This window comes from Hylaeus anthracinus, unplaced genomic scaffold, assembly GCF_026225885.1.
Source record: "Hylaeus anthracinus isolate JK02 unplaced genomic scaffold, UHH_iyHylAnth1.0_haploid 5, whole genome shotgun sequence".
Taxonomy (NCBI): domain Eukaryota; kingdom Metazoa; phylum Arthropoda; class Insecta; order Hymenoptera; family Colletidae; genus Hylaeus; species Hylaeus anthracinus.
In genome coordinates this window covers 2,842,946-2,859,114 of record NW_026535322.1, presented here as the reverse complement: position 1 = coordinate 2,859,114, position 16,169 = coordinate 2,842,946, and the positions used below count along the sequence as shown (strand labels likewise).

At 43.5% G+C, this 16,169-nt stretch overlaps 1 protein-coding gene across 3 annotated transcripts in view; it reads right to left on the bottom strand.

Annotated features, from left to right (window-relative positions):
* Positions 1-16,169, bottom strand: part of LOC128895391 (amyloid beta A4 precursor protein-binding family B member 1-interacting protein) — a 146,555-nt gene that overhangs the window by 93,917 nt on the left and 36,469 nt on the right. Inside the window, exon 1 of one of the 3 annotated variants that reach the window (XM_054157938.1) lies at positions 8,407-8,563. The exons of the other annotated variants lie outside the window; for them this stretch is intronic. The gene's annotated coding sequence lies outside the window, so the exon portion shown is untranslated. Of the gene's footprint in view, positions 1-8,406; positions 8,564-16,169 lie in introns of those variants that run through there. 3 annotated transcript variants of the gene reach the window in all.

Sequence of the window (16,169 nt, the reverse complement as noted above, 5' to 3'; positions counted from 1 at the left end):
CTGTCATTAGACATCAAGATGCGAGAAGAACTACCTATTTGTCTTCTTTTCTTTGTTGAATTTATGAAAACTAGCTAGATTATCATTCCAATTGATCTCTAACCTTGTTTCGAAGGAGACCTGAGCTGGTGGCAACGTTGATGCAAGGACTTTACTAAAAGTACTTCAACATGTAAACATCCATGTTTAATAATAAAAATGTCAAATTGGCCTACTTTGAACAATTAAGGTCGTTGCGCCCTTGCATTTAAAAACGGTTACTCCGTTATTCATTACCATCACTCCGACAGTCTTTAAGAGTGTGTCTGTAGGAAAAACGATTAAGAACCGCAGCTTTGGGGTAAAAGGCGGTAAAATGAAACTGAAAACTGCGCCGTCGCTGCGAGCGGGCGGGGGTTGTTAGTTAAAGGCAAGCGGACAAAGGAATTTGTCTCGCGGAGGCGGTTTCTCGATGAATTTCCTGGCACTAGCGCGAATAACGCGTTTTGTGGAGAAAAGGAACGAAAGAGAAAAGTCGCGGTGGTGTGCGGGCCACGTGACTTTGCGCCGAGCGTGGGTGATAATAAACATTCACCGGAACCAGCAGGGGAAAAAATTTCACCAGGCTAAAAACATTCTTCAACGGAGAATCAAAGTGCAGCAATGTGACGCGGACGAACGTGCAGACTCAATGGGCAAACTCAAAGCAAAGCAAAGTCGGTGCCAGCAGCACGCGGAAACGTGAAACTGCTCCAGGGTTCAACGTTTCCCTCTTTTTCATTTTTTTTTTCTTTTTTTCTTTTTGTTACAAAATAATTATTCGAAAACGCTGTTCGTTTCCGTTTGGCGTTTTCGATCAAATCTAGGCACGCGTTTTTCGAACGGCGTGCTGGCACGCGGCGATAGAGACGGGAGTCTATAATTCGCACGTTAGTCTATGATTTGCAAATTTGTATATGTACACTGCTGACTCATTAAAATTTTTTCAAGCTCTACACCGGGAAACGGTAAACTCATAGTCCGATGTAAATAAGATTCGAACGATGAGTTAAAAGTTATTAATGGTTTGCACTTAGTTATCGGATTAGCATCGTCATGACTAACTAAACGCTTTTTTGTACAATAGCCGAGGCAACGAGGTCAGCTAGTTAGAACGACAGTAATCAATTTCTCTTCCTTGAGAAGTGACACGTTCGATGGAAATCGTGTTACATGGCGACTTCCCGCGTCAAAGGTCATTCCTAGACTGCGGATCGTGTGCACTAATGGCATTTGATCGTTTAATTTGCTGCGTATGCAGGATGAATCATAAATTAGACATCGAAGCTGGTTCTGATATTACAGGAAAAGACTATTTCGAACAGAAGTTCAGTGGTATCGAACGAAAATATCCTTTTTCCATGAAGAAATCACTGGAAAAAAGATACTCCGAAAGTTTCCTTTTGTACCACTAACTTTAAATTGAAATACCGTTCCGTTAAACCCTCGGAACCATTTCAAACTCACCCCGTACAATTGTTTATCCGCCGTCACGAGCAACGCGATATATCATGCGCCGCGAGGAGTATTTCGACATCGCTCTTCAAAGGGTTTCCTGTTAAACTCTTAACATTTAAACCGTTTAACGTAATAGCACCGCTGCACAAACGTTCCGCAGGAGCAGATAGCGTGGTAACGATCGGTCTGCGCGAACAATGCCCACCGCAATGATGTTATCATCGTCCTCGGCACGACCGACTTCGAATTACGTCATTCGCTCCGGTAACGGGAAAGCTGATCGTACAACCGCGGGCAACAACTCTTTTTTTTCATTATTTTTTTTTTTATTTTCACTTCTTCTCGTTTCCACGTGCCCACGTCGACGTGGAAAGCAACGAACGTCGGGGGTGGGGGGGGTTTGTTTTTCGCTGTTCTTGTACCTCTAAACGACCACTTCAGACATCGATCGAAGCCACGACTCGCGTCGTTAGCCACAAAGTGACAGCGTGTGACGAGCAACTTGCCACTCCAGCGTGCCGTTGCCCTGTTTAACCCTTAATTGGTGACGCGAGTTATTTCGGTGAACGTCGAACCGTCGGAGATTTTCGTTAACGTTCCCACCGAACGATTTTCGCTACTAAATTGCGTACAATTAATTATGATATCGCCTCGTTAGGAAATGCACACGAGGGACGATGAAAAATGATCGTTACCCGGGGAAGAAAGGTATAACGGTGGTTTGATGGCTTGTAATTTTTCATGTATGCAAGGTGAGGGGTTTGGGATTTTGTTTGTTAATAAAAAAAAAAAAAAAAATAGGGGTGGTAGTTTTACAGGGTTAATTGCAATTTTCGAGGATTTGTGGGTTACTCTCGCATTGCTCTGGAACGACGAAATACAACTGTAACGCATTTTAAGGAGAAAGATAGATCATTCTCGAGGCAAAGGGAATGTAGTTCTATCGGTAGATAGAATGTAAATAGTTTTAATTATTGCTTAGGCGTGGGCGTTACGACGGCTGACTGTAAGGTCTGACTCGGTACGACTCGCAATTCTTTCCAGGACAGATCTTACTTTCTACCTAGAGTACATATATGTCATTACTATTAATAACCCAGGTTCCATTAAGATCGCTACTGAATTGCATTGAACCTTTGATTGCATAACGTGTCCCTTTAGAATCCCAATGCATCTATCGAAACATTTTAATTTCTATAATTTATATCATTATAATATATATATTAATTTCTATAATACTCTTCAGACGTAACTTTCAGATTCGTCGAATAATCCCAACTCTAAATATTCTCTTTTCACCGCGGAAAATGCAATATGAATACCGTTTTCGATACCAGACGCGAGTTTCGCAAACTCGATCCACTCGCGAGACTTGGAAAGGCGGTCAATTGTCCCGCTGATATTCCAAGACAATTATATTCGCCGAGTCTGCGTCCTGATTTCTGGTCTTCCTGCCTCGGTGGAATCGCTGGATGTATAACCTCCGAGACTCGAGGACAGACGCTACGGAAGATTAATAATAGGAACCTTCGCGAGTCGAGGTTGTGGAACGCACTCTCCAAGCGCATCTTAAAGCGAATTGCGCGGATGCTCGTCGTTCCGCGGATTTCAACATGGCGGATTCGGCTTGGTATTACCGCGATTACAGATTTTCCGGTTTTCAATATCAGGATGTCTCGAGGGCGTCTTCGTTTCCAAATAAGTGGAAGGTTGGTTCGATGTCGCGATGCTACGTGGTCTTTTTTCGAGGAAACTTGAAATATTTCAGAGGAAAATTAAAATATTCCCCAGGAAAGTGGTTCGTACCCGTTCACTATGAAAATAAGCTTTAGACAGGAGTCTGTGAATATCGAACTGTCCACAAAACCTCTAATTTAGAATACACGCGCGTTAATAACGCGTAAATAGATACGTACGGCCACTATTAAAGATATTCTCGGAGTCTAGCGTGCGTACAGTTTCGCCGACGGAATTAGCATGCGCGTTAATCTACTAGTAAACGTATTCATCGATTAATCCCAAGCTATTACTGTAATCTGTACGCGAAACTTCATTATCAGTTTCCCCTTTCGCCGTAATTCGCGAAAATCCTCGGCTAGGCTAGTTCGTTAGCTAGCTGCGAAACGAAGCTGGTCAATAAAAGAAGAAAATTAGCAGAGACAAATGCGTCGCGATATTTTCCGACATGTCGCTTAATACCGTTTTAATTGGAGATGATAATTGTTTTTCCGAGAGAATGTTCTCAGAGTCGTACTAATTAACACGTCGACTACCCTGTCGGTCATTCCTCGGTGTTTTGGACTCATCGTTGCGTACTTAAAACCGAGATACTACTGCTAGAAACGATACAAACTAACAATGACTCGATCAACTATTGTCTGTTTTGGAATTTTCGAATTTTAGAAGAACTCATAGCGTTCGGTTTCTCTCGCAAGTATAGATCGGGAAGTAAAGAGAAGAAGCGACAAAGCGGTTTCCGTGTCTCGACGGGGTGGTATGCAAAGTTTACGGCGGAATACCATCGAATTAACCGCGGAAATCGATTCACTTCGGGCGGGGTTAAGTAACATTTTATGTAGCCGTGTACAGGATCGAAGGCTTCGCTGCACCGCGGTTGTAAATCAGCCCGAAGAAAGCCTGGGTTGGCTTTCCTGTGCCTACGCCGGCTCCACCGCGCTGCGCTATAATTAATGACCGATTAATGGTGCCGCGATAAATTCTTATTTTTGCGGAGGCCGCGGTGACACTCGATTCGCCGACACGTACACCGAACTGTCCTTAATTCAGGGCTTGTTCGCATCGCAAACGATACGCGATTAATACGCGCCTGACGTTTGCATATCGCGAGCAAAACAGAACAAAAAAACATAAAAATAAAAATGTTTAAAATGTCGCCAGGTCTGAAAGGGTTAATGTCCACTCGCTGCTCGTGACTAATATATTACTACGATAAAACTATGGGTTCCAAATTTGTGGATAGACGTTCTCTTAGCAGTTCGGTTCGCACCGACACGGAGAATCGCAGGGACGAAAAGGAGCTAGCGCTCATCATCGAGCGAACGAGGCCTGAATCTCAATGGCGGGTCGTCTTCGGGAATTACGTCAGGTTCATTTGCAATTCGCGTCGCGAACGTGTACCGTGCACGCGAATCGCTCGTGGTATTCCAAGTAATTGCGGAACGGCGCGGTGAAATCCAATAAATTCTAGCTTCGTTGGAACATTTTTCGCGAATCTGACCCATTGAAACGGTTTCCCGACCTCGACTCGCGTCGGGAGTAACTGACGTGTGTTAAATCGTTTCTGGCCAGAGAACAACGCTGAAGTGCGCGCTTTTCTTCCGGTTAACCTATTTGGAATATGGAAAATATCTCGAATTCCTAGTTTTCCCCCAGTTGGAAACTGGCTACTTGTACATCTCCTATTTGGCTTCCACTGTGGTTAAAGGGTTCTCTGACGGGAGCTTTGATATTAAAAAAAATAACATTTGCTGAACTAAAATAAATGAAACGAAGGAAAAGCTCCGATGGAAGAAATTCATTTCTATCAAAAAATGTTCTCAAAACAAACGACAACCGCGAATTCGACAATCACGGCAAATAAGCGCGAAACAGCCCCGACTCGTGCCACGAATAATTTCCATCGCATTGCTATTCAGTCAGTTTGGCTTCGCTAATAGTTTCGAGCCGCTGTAGCTTATTACGAAATATTAGAGTATGCCTGTATTGCGCATCAAATCCTCCCGTAGTATATTCCACGAATGGTTGTCGTATAACATCGGTCTCGCTATTGGCTGATCCGTGTAATCGTTCCCTATGAACGATGCAAATTCGCCAGCTTCTGAAACCGATGATTCCACGCTTTCAATAATACAATGAATCACGCGGCTGAGCAATACATCGGATGCCTTCGAGCGACGATAACGTTAATTCATCGCGCTGTTAACGAGGCCTCGCGACTGGACAGTTTTATGTAATATCGAGTTAGAGACAAACCAGAGGCGACGCGATTCCTTGCGCGTATACGCAAGTATGTCATCGGCGGATATACGTGCACCAACGACTAAAAGGTATGGCTTTAGGGACAAATAACTAGCTTAAACAACCGATATTGGTCGCAACTGACATTGATATCAATACAACGCAAACTGCACCCGAACAATTGCCCGCTTTCGACAGTTTTTGTTTAACGCTGTGTTGCATAACGCGTATAAATAGTCGTGACGAAGTATAACAGCGGCACGGTAGTCTACGGGGGAAATTTATAAAGCGATGGAAAATTTAATTTAGCGCGTCAGTGATTACTGGCGGATAACGTCAACCAACAATATTCACAAGCCATGAACGCCTTCGTCCAGACGGCTTCTACCTTTCGACCTGTTCACTGAATATTTTATTACATCGCGTTTAAATATAGCGGCGATAAAAATACGCGACACAAGGGGGATGAAAGAGTTAATCGCAGCACAAATTACGAATCGATAGGAAATTTAATCGACGGAATCGGTTTAAAGGACTACTGTGTGTGGGTGAAAGGTCCAATATCAAATGGTTGGTATATCCCATCGATCGCATTACCATTTTGTATAATACCATTCGATAATCTATACGTGGACACTAAATGATTGAAATGAGCAATTGTTTTCTCTAACTAATATTACCATACTTATTAATCAATGATATGAATTATTACGTAATTTCTCGAAGAAGAACAGAAACGTATGAATAATTCCATCATGTTTGCACCGACTAATTGAATTATGAAGGTTAATAAAAATCAATAGACCAAGAGTATCCATTAATGTTCGCCTATGAAAAAACGTGTTCAAAGTTTACAGATAGTTGTGATAACATCATCGTGTGACAGACAAGTCTGTACAAGAGGAAATAAAGTACGACGATTACGAGTCCATTACGATGCAAATTGCATATCGATGAAAAATTCAAATCGACAACTGAGTATCCTTCGTGAACGCGATAGAAGGTGATTTCAATAACGGGAATGGGTTAAGGCTCTTTTATAAACGAAAATGAGAAAGTGTCATTCAACGTCATGAATTCTCGTTTCCCTTTCTATGCGAATAACTAGCAAACGACAAATTCGGAGTTGCGTCAATGTCGGAGCAAACGAGCTAATTATATTTAACGTGTTGCATCAACTGCACTTAGGTGGTAACCAGCTATGATGGTTTAATAATTTAGAGGGACGTAATTTGGTTCACACGCTGTCGAATGCGATATAAATCACACGATATTATCACGATGAATTTTGGGACAGTCAATCTAAATTTCCTGTTAGGGTTGGTTGCAAAATATTTAATGGTAATCCGCTATGCAATTCGTCTACGACCGCATTTCTGCATAATTTGTCTCGTAGATTCTTCTTATCATTCCTCGTACAAAATTATTCAGACAAGTATATTGCAAAGTGAATATTTCACGCGTTATTTCGATCCCATAAGTGGCACATACGTACATTAACATTATAAATTCAGCCGCCTCGGAGTCTTGACTGCATTCAACATTAATCCGTGAAGCTCTTCGCGCGAATCGAAAGCTGATACTAAATTGAAACGTGCGATCAATAGTCGTAAAATGTAAGAAGCGTACGCAAACACGACATTACAACGTAAATACGGTCCAATAAATACGATGATATCGACACTTTCTACCGCTTGTTTGAACATTCGGCCCGGTAATGCGATTATCCGATATAAAATATGAAATACCTCGCCGAAGTGTTATCAAAAATATTACATGTTTGCGTTTAAAGGAAATTTACAGTTGCACGTTACAAGAGGCGTATCGAAATAACCATTCGGGTAATTGCTTGCTCGAGAATCGATTACGTCATAATACTTTCCAACGCATGTTGAGTATCGGTGTTGGAAAGTATTAAAGTACTAAAATATCTCTTAAAGTGTCGCATTTTTAATTTTAACAGTCACACCTCAACACTTTATGGGAAGAATGGCAAGAAGAATCCACTTACTTAAAAAAAAAAACAAACACAAAAGGAAATATCCCTGAAGGATATCCAGGATATTCCTAAAAGCGTTACAGCGTGTTCCAAGAACCAGAACCATCCTACGAGTAGTTTATCCAGCGAAATCTATTCCCGTCGCAAATTTTATTTCCTATCCGCTTGCTCGCGCTCAAGATAGCAATGGTAATGTCATCATATCTCAAACTAGCTTCCGCGACGGTAATATATTCAAACACAGCGCAATAATTGCACTCGCGATCCAAATGACGAAGCAACAAAAAGTCTGGTTCAACGAGCTCGGATTCGACATCTTCGAACATCGAACCAACGTGAAATCGACACGCGAGATCAATCGAACCGGGTCTTCCGATTTCCATTATTTCGTTCAACGATCCATTATTATTCAACGAACAAAGGCGACTACGATCGTCGTATTTCTCAACGAATCCGCGCGACAGCGGCAAGTAATTGACTCGAGCAGCGCGCAACAATTACGCGGCGATTCCGATGCAAACTACGAATCGGTGGAAAATTTAATTTAGCGGGCTGGAATAAATTAATATCAACGTGTGCGGCAATTACGCTCGAGCCGCGGCGATGGGCCTCCCGTCTCGAGAGAAATTAACTTGTTACTCCTTCCACGCTTTGCGCTTTCGATAAAAGACGAGTTCAGTTCGCGGCAAGCACTCGCGTCGGCAAAACCGAACGTTTAGATCAGTGGTGCGCAACTATCTTCGTCACTGGAACAAATTTAAAAGAACACCATTTTCTGCCAAGTGCAAACTTCTCGAAGTTAACTAGATTTAATTCGAAAACTCCAGGTATCGTTAAAAATCTAATCATCGACCTTATACGTTCTACCTATCTCAGTGTGTGCTTTAATTTGATTTTTGTGATGAAAATTTTGCTGTGATAATTATAATGAATTATTCGCTTCTATAAACGACTCGCCTAATGAATTTGTTTCATCCTCGGCTTCCGAAGTAGTTATTCAAAAAATTGTACAGGATGTCTGCGGAGGGTCGAGTGTCTGCCATAATCCAGTATTTACGCAGCTGTTGCTAATTTCTTAACAAAATGTCCACGATCTACACAGATGTGTCTCACTCTTCGTTAAACTAACGCCGTATCACCGTACTCATTATGCGAGGCATGACCACGAACCGGCACGTGTACCGAGAGTTCCCCCCACTTTGATCCGGTTAGGATGCGCGATCGCGACGGACACCTCGATCTGCTCTGTTCCACGCTTCGATCTACACTGACGACTTTCTCTCTCGACTGCGGTGACTGGAAGGAGAGGAGTCGCGTAAGCGGTCCAACCCACGGACAGACTTGCTCTTCGCGATACGGCATGTCCGTGGCTGACCCTCGCATGGCTCCTTCCTCGCAACATCGCCGAGGAAGAAGAAAGAAAAACGTCGACATAGAGCGAAACGAGGCATCTAGGCCGATGTGTCTTAAACCTAATGTTACTTTAACAAATCGTAACACGATTCTAAACGAAAGAATCAGAACGTTAATCCATTGCACTCGTAAGACCACCGGTCCAATTTTGTTTGGTTAATAAAAATATAAAATGTGTAAAAAGATCGTATAATTGAACAAACTTCAAAGAATTTTTCGTGGCCATTCCATGACTCAGAAATCTAAGAAAAATCAATATTTTTCTCTCTCGTGCTGAACTCGAAGTCCCACTAATTCGTATTCTCCACTGTTGCTGTCTGCAGCTGGATCCTATCGATTCTATTAATTCGATCCGCGTTATCCTGGCGGACAGGAACACCGAGCGCGTGCCAATTTGTATTTCCAGCCCGTCATGGAAACACAATGGAAACGAATTTCATCGATCCGCGTCCAGACAGCGGAATTACATTTTAATAAATTCGTTTAGCGTTGGACACTATTTAATCGATGTCTAATCTTGCCATTAACGACTTCCACAGATTGTAATCTAAGCTCGCTGTGGAAGAAGAATAATTTGCATAAAAAATTCCATTCAGGTACATGCAAACCTTTTTTTCGACCATTGCGCAGGGATGGCCAATCGCGAGTGCTGCTTCGCAGATTCGGGAAAAAAACGATACTTAAGATTATCTGCACGAAATCGACGCGAACACGACGAACATATATGCCGAGGGTTTCATAAGCGGAGTCGAGACATTCCTCATTTCATTATATTTGGTCTCCTGCGACTTGGAGTTCGAGTAACATGGTCGATACTCTTCTGGCAAAAAATGAACGTGAGCGAAATTCGCATTACGCGCAACTTGTTTTTCGAATTTTTACAGAGGACGACGTGCCTCGCAGGTTGCCCGATGATATTTGCAAAATTTCAAGCGGAATAATAAGCTGAGACTACTTTCGACCGAGGAAAACTGTATCATCGAGTTTTTCCGATTCTGTCGGCTCATCCAAGCGACTCGGCCTGAATATTCGTGAAAAATGGCTCGCGATAAACGTTAGTAGGTCAAATCGCGCGATTCTTTGTCGAACAGGAAGAGATCAGAGCGCGGAGAAAGGAAAGAATGCGCTCACGGTGTACCGGTCTCGTGCGTGTCCTTGCAAGGTTTTCTCGCGAAACGATTCGATGGAGCGGACGTAACTCTCGAGCGGCGTAGGTCGCGTAGATGCACGGAACATAGACCGAGATATCGATTGCTCGATTAATAATGCAACGACCTGGCAGGGCTCCCCTGCTCGACACCGTCCGCCAACGTTCATTACGTAACGCGTACTCGTCTTTCGCTTCAAGAAACAGGAGTCCCCGGCAACGTTGTTGCATCGAAGGACACGGCTTCTGCTGTTCCTCGATGCACTTCTGATCAACCGTTTACAACGCAAACACTTCGAGTGCCGAAGGGAGCATTCGTTTCGACCCCTCCTCCGCGTGAACGACTCCAGAAACTCAGACGAGCTTTTGCTTTTTGTTCTTAAATAATTAAAAATAATATACCCTCGCTTATTATCGCGTGGCGAATATAAAATACGTGCAAGAAAATATGTGCAAGGGAACGTGACGCGTCATCAACAGAGCCCACCGGGGCTTTTAATTAGCTTTTCGAGGTTGTGCGTATCGTTGTACTTGGCAAACAAATTATAAAACTTCAAAGAAAGGAATTGCTCGTACGGGGGTTAATTTAATAAGAAGGGTGGAAACGCTTTGCGGTCGATGCTAGTGCTTTTCGGGCACATGTGAGCAGCCTTCGGTTTGAAACGTGCCTCCTAGATATAATACCGTTCATAATTCAATGGTTTCCGTCCGATTGTTCCGCGCAATTGAGTAAACATATCAATCAGCCTTTGAAAATGAAGAACACGTGTTTAAGTTGATATAAATTTGTTTGAGAAGTTAATTAATCTTTTATTATAATTTCAAGATAAAACCTTTGGTAAGCACTAATTATAAGAAGCAAATTAAAGTGAAAATTCTACGAACTGTTTTTTTTTCAGGTAAACGAGGTGAAAGAAAGTTTTTCCATAGGAAAATTGTACGAAATTTAACTCTCTCCCGAAATGCTATATTTCACATTACGAATGGTACAGTTAAAAAGTATTAAAAAATGTAAAAAGTACGTGCTTCATACATTTACCCGAAAACAATGAACAGAGTTTCCGTCGAATACAGATATTTCAAGAGGAGGCCTTCGCAATTGTTTGCATCGAATATAAATTTCGAGAACGATTCTTTAAACATTGAAGCACGTTCTCGAAACCACTCTACCTAAAAAATATTTAACCGTGAAGGATTCGAAAAATAGAGGAAACATTTTTCAAGGGCCAACTCAATGCGTCAATTTTTTCCCCTTTTGTGCCAGCAAAATGTGGTCTTTGAAACGCGCAGAAAAACGGCTAAAATATGCAAACCCTTGGCGGAGCGAGTGGAACATTACAATAGCAAACGAAGTTATGCCTATATCATATCTCTTTCTCTGGCCAAAAATTTACACACCACACCACGCGATACGTTTTTTAATCATTTACGTCAGGCCACGTTTAGAAACCGATTCGTTGCTTGATTTATCACTGGGAATCCTTTCATATGTAAAACTTTATAGCGACTGTTTGTATTCGAGCCTCGATCAGAGAGTTTTTGATAATAAATAGATCAACTAATCGAAGAAATGAATGTTCTTATTTTAAGTAATTCAGTAATGCTCGCAGCCATAAATTCCGACGAACGTATGACTTTTGAAAGACGTCGAAGCTTCCACGCTATCAGACGCTTCACGGAACGACGGTTATGCAAGTGGGCGATCCTTGAATTATTTTAAGCAGCGCATTGTGCCGATAGCAAGATCCCGTCAATGGCATGTATATTCAATTCGATCGCCAGAAGCAGACTTCTGAGAAATGAGAAATTCAGGCTCGAATCCTAGCGATCGATTCGATTCTTTTCTTTCATCTCGTGGAATCGTTCGCGACCGTCTCGGAGTTCCCGAATAACCGCGAATAATTACAATTGCAGTTTCTAAATTAACGATTCACAGTAGTGTGTAGGAGTCTAACCAAAAAATAAGGCACGGGGATTCGAAGCCACGATCCTCGGATCCACAGTCGACCGCTTTACCTACAAGACCAATTCCGTACCCTACGTTTCGTGTTCTTATTTGACTCCTTATTGTTGGGTATGGGAAGCGCGGATACTACAGTAGCGTAGGATCGTTTGTTCGACACGTGTTTCATCATAGCTCGCGAAACCTGATCGTGCGTGAAGCCGTCAATTTACACGGTATTCAGTAGCGCGTATCCCGTTTCAGCGAAGAGTTACTCGCGAGAAAACCGATGCCTATAAAAACGCCCAGGACGAGCCTCAATCACAGCCGAGAGCCGAGATTACGACGCAAAATCGCCCGAAGGTTTCGCGACCTTTGTTGCTGTTGTCATAGGTCGTGTTTGGTAGGCGAGACAAAGACGAGCCAGATTGAACCAGATAGAAATAGAATCAAAATAATGATCGAGTTTGTGAGACCGCTCGAAGTAAAATTTAATTACTGTAAGTGGAAACATCCGTACTCTCGGTCTCGAAACTACTTCTGTTTACAAATATTTTTTGTGTTCCTCACTCGACACCGAGACGGAATTCATTTTGAAATAGGAACAAGGAAGACACAGTGGAGAAAAAGGTGCGAGCCTGTTCCAGGATACAGTTAATCTAATAAATATCACGGAAAATCAAAGACCAATGATTTCTCCCGTGACCGACTCTCTGGCAAGCAAACCGATCGGTTTCGGTCTGTCGGTCGCGTTTCTAATGTGTCGTGCACGCCAATGGCGACCGCAAGATTGAAATCCATCGATGCTGAGTCAATGAATCGACAGCGTTGATTTTTGTTAACGTAAAAGCTCCGTTTTACCCGCGCTCGAATTTCGTTAATAAGGACCGTGAAAGGCAACGTTTCATGCGATTAAACGTCATTATTCTTTCTTCACTGTTAGAGAATTGCCGCGTATTAATCTAAGCGTGACGCAATCTTTATTCTCGCGCTTCGAAGTGTGTCTATTAACAGAAGCGCAGGCACTCGTTAGATGTTTAAATCGGACGTTCTTAACGTAATTAATTAGGCGAGCGATCGCGATACCGCGTCTCTCGTGTTCTCGAAACAATCTTGGATACTTAGATGCGGTACAGCGATGCCGGACATGCGTGCAACGCAACCAATATGGCGCGCGAATGCATGCGTGCACGCCGATGCCGAGATCGATAGGAATCGATATCGGCTGGCTTTATTTGCTGGTCGAATGCGGGCGTCCGTGCACGCACATTACCGCTGCCACGCACGCACTGCTATGTCTTCCTCTCTAATGATCTCGAGTCGATTCGTCGAGATCGGATTATCGCGCCGAGATATGGAGCGAATCGTAAATGAAACGATTCAAGCACAAAACGCTGCTGATGTTTTCACTCTGTTACAAGACACGATGATCTTCAAGTTGTCGTGAACTTGGGGTTGAGTCGCGACTGCTCGAGGGTCGCGATGAAAACTAACAAGGGAACGTCACATCTATGGGGTCATCGCATTTATGGGACTGACTGTAAGTACCTACTAAAACGACACGAGTAAGCTCGAAATAACTGATTAAAGTTAATAATTTGAACGAAAGTTTAGTCGACGCATCCTCGAACAAATTCCCACAAACCTGTCGCGACCACACGGAGAAGCTCGGCGATCTTTATATCAAACTATATAGAATAAATCGAGTGGAACCGTAGACGGTGTTCTTAGAATCGCAGGTTAGCGATCAACGTACCGTTATAACCACCCACCGTGAACCTAAGGTTCCCGTCGTGTTTCTCCGATCGGAACTTTCACCCGGAACCTGGAGATAACTCCAGGACCGAGGAGAGTCTTCGTAAGAGTTTCCCGCGAAAGTTGTCGCAACGCGTGACTCATCGACCACCCTTAGCTAAGGGAAAGAGCCTCGACGGCCGCTCGATGCATCGGCTCACCCTGATTCAGCCGTGTTTCTGCCACGCCAGACCGTCCGTCGTGGAAAGTGAGTCCGCGGGGGTGAGCTTCTTGGCCGGAGGGGAATAAAGTAAATTGCAGCGTACGAAGGTGAGGATCGATCGAATCAGGGCGGTGCACGAAGAAACTGCGTGAGAGGAGAAAAGAGCTCGCTGGGGTTGTTGCATCCCCTCGAGAGACGCGTCGAGATTAGTTCGGCAATCTCGTTGCCGTTCCCGTCGTCCTGTTTTTCTTGCTGCTTTCTTTTATAGTCTTCCATCACCGTTACCGTTGTCTTCTCCAGCAATACGCGTTAAATCGCTGGATCTCCTTGGTACTCCGCGACCCACGGAGTTCGTCCGTCGTTACTTGTATCTTTACGACCATGTTAAACCGTCTTTATTTTATGTTCCGAGAGCGCGGAGTACTCCGGAGTGCGTTTAAGCTTTGTCTGTTCAGCTTTATGGATCGGCCCCGAATATTCGTTCAGATTTTGGAATTACAGAGGAAAATCGTTGCCAGAAATTTCGCTCACTCCAAACGCTCACCCTAAAATGAAACAGAATATGGGAAAGGAGGGTGTTCGGGTCGGCTCGATCACCCTGCAGTGGGTTAAGAGGGTTAAGGGATAATGCAACGCGACCACTCGAGGGTTAAAAGCGACGATAATTTGATCGTAATCGATCCTTCGGGTTAAAGACGACACATGCCCTAACTTAATCGAATTATAATTGAACTACGCGTATAAACGACTTTGCGAAATGATGCGAAGTCTAAAATCTTTCCTCGTCGCTTCCGCTGACTATGGTCGATGCAATAAATATGGGGATGTACGATTAGTATCAACGGTCGCGATTTATTAAAGAGCCGAGATCATCCTGCGTATCGTTTCCCACCCCGCGATGCCTCGAGCGGACTCCAGACGGATATTTCTCGTAATCCACCCACTCGGCTGCGACTCGAGTACAAGGTATCGCTAACCGAGGACAAACATCGTTCAAGTTCTACTACCGTGCGCGATTCCAACATCTTGTTTGCACGATATCTCGTTCGATGCTTCGCGATAACGTTGTCCCGACCAAAGGGAAACTCCGCGTGCCTGAGTTATCGTTTTAGCCTAGATTGATCTTCTGGCGTCGTGATCGCTCGATAAAATCGTACCCTTTGAACGGTTTGGCTCGATCATCGCTGCGAATCAACGATCGGGTTCGCAACGAATGCTCGTAATATTGGCAACCGATTTCTTCTGAATGAGAATAACGATGCAAATGTTGTAAATAACACGAATAACTCGAATGATACAAAATCTTGCAAAATTTAGATGTAGTCCGTCAAGTTCTGATCGACCCACGCAGTCGAGTTCGCTACTCGATTACCTAAAGATACTCACGCGAAACCTCGACTAGATTTCCGTAATAATGCACATGACAAACGTGGAATAATATAGCACTGACGTGGACTTCCCGGGAAGATTAATATCGAGGGAGGATGGAATATTCTTCTGGTGTCCTTCGAGGATCATACTTCATCTTTCCAAGACCTAGACGGAACGCGTCGTAAATTATGCAGTGATTCTGTTGGAGGAGTAGCTGTTTGCTCGTTGTTATATTGGTATTCAGTCTATGGTCGTCTTTTTATTCGAATTATTTTATTAGAATTGAAGAAACTAAGTTAGTGCTATTTTTAAATTCAAATATGAAACTTTATGAAAATGGAACTGCATGGTATATTCATTCCTACCGAAGGAAATGAATATTTCTTCTATTCAAAAATGAATGTATCTCCCTTTACGAAGCCACGAAGGAGCACGAAGGGGCTCCTTCTGTGGAAGAGTTTATTCGAGTAACCTCTCAACCCCGCGGCGGGCACGCTAATAAAGAAACGAACGAATGAACGCGATCTCAAACGAAATGCACCGACACTTCGACACTCGTATCCGATATTCATCGCCACATCGTGATTTCGAATCCCTCCTCGCGAAAAACGCCGACGTTTCAATAAAGAATGACGACGTCTCGATCCAGGCTGGTGAAACAACTGGCTACTAAAAGGAAACGATGGAAGACGGCCGAGGAGCATTTCATGGAGTCATTTCAGCCGCGCGAGATGCGATGCAGAGAAAGAACGGTACTTGGACAACTGAGACTGCTCGATAAACTGCGCTGTCGTTGCCCATGGCAATTCTAAATAATACCCCTTTGCTTCGGTACCACCTTCGAACAGCTACCGTAAAGGTTCGTATGTCGAGCGAACGATTTACG